The sequence below is a fragment of the Pteropus alecto genome, unplaced genomic scaffold (genome assembly GCF_000325575.1).
Source record: "Pteropus alecto unplaced genomic scaffold, ASM32557v1 scaffold205, whole genome shotgun sequence".
NCBI classification, from domain to species: Eukaryota; Metazoa; Chordata; class Mammalia; order Chiroptera; family Pteropodidae; genus Pteropus; species Pteropus alecto.
In genome coordinates, this window is record NW_006436672.1 from 975,359 (window position 1) to 976,192 (window position 834).

Sequence of the window (834 nt, forward strand, 5' to 3'; positions counted from 1 at the left end):
TTAAATAGTAACTAAAACAGAACCTATTATGTGTCTTGAAAATGAGAATTAAAAAAAATATACTAGTGGTTAATATGGTTCATCAGAAAAGACACTTAAAAGAGACAGCAGTCTGGTCTATGGCAGACTAAATATTAATCCCGCATTAGAGAAACAATGGACATATTGTTTTTATACTCTAGATGTTTATATGGAAAATGAAAATCAAAGTAACTGCTGTGACTTCATATTGAATCAGTAAGTCATTTGTAAATATAAAAGATGTAATGTCACTGCGGGACATAACGAGCAACTTCACTGGTGTCCTCAGGTGTGCAGTGAAGGATTTTAGATCAGGGGAACCAGGCATATGAAGTGAAATGGAAAAAATATATTTTATTTTATTTTATTTATTTATTTTATTTTACTTTTTATTTTTTACGCCTACAGCACCTGGTCTTCCTAGGTGGTCACCCATCCAAGTACTAACCAGGCCCGACCCTGCTTAGCTTCCACGGTCAGACGAGATGCCAGGTGTGTTCAGGGTAGCATGGCCATAGATGCAAAATTATTTTTTAATAAACATTTAAATTCTAACAAAACATTCACATATAAAGAGACGGGAGCTCTGTGAGTTTGTAAATTTGACAATTTTGCATGTATTTTAGTTTATATGAATTTAGGATCTGAACAACTGGCCTAACAGGGCTCCATTCCAGCACCCAAGAGTAGTTCGCCCCCTTCTCCCTCATTTAGCAAATGTCCTCAGAATGTCTCCTTCCCGCCCTGTGACACCACATGGAACATTTATGGAAGTAGGACTCTGCGTCAGAGTTCAGCAGAGAAACAGCCAAT

General features: G+C 36.9%; 1 pseudogene; it reads right to left on the reverse strand.

Moving 5' to 3' along the window:
* Positions 1-420: 420 nt before the first annotated feature.
* LOC112481168 lies at positions 421-541 on the reverse strand (annotated as a pseudogene).
* Between the last annotated feature and the right edge of the window lie 293 nt (positions 542-834).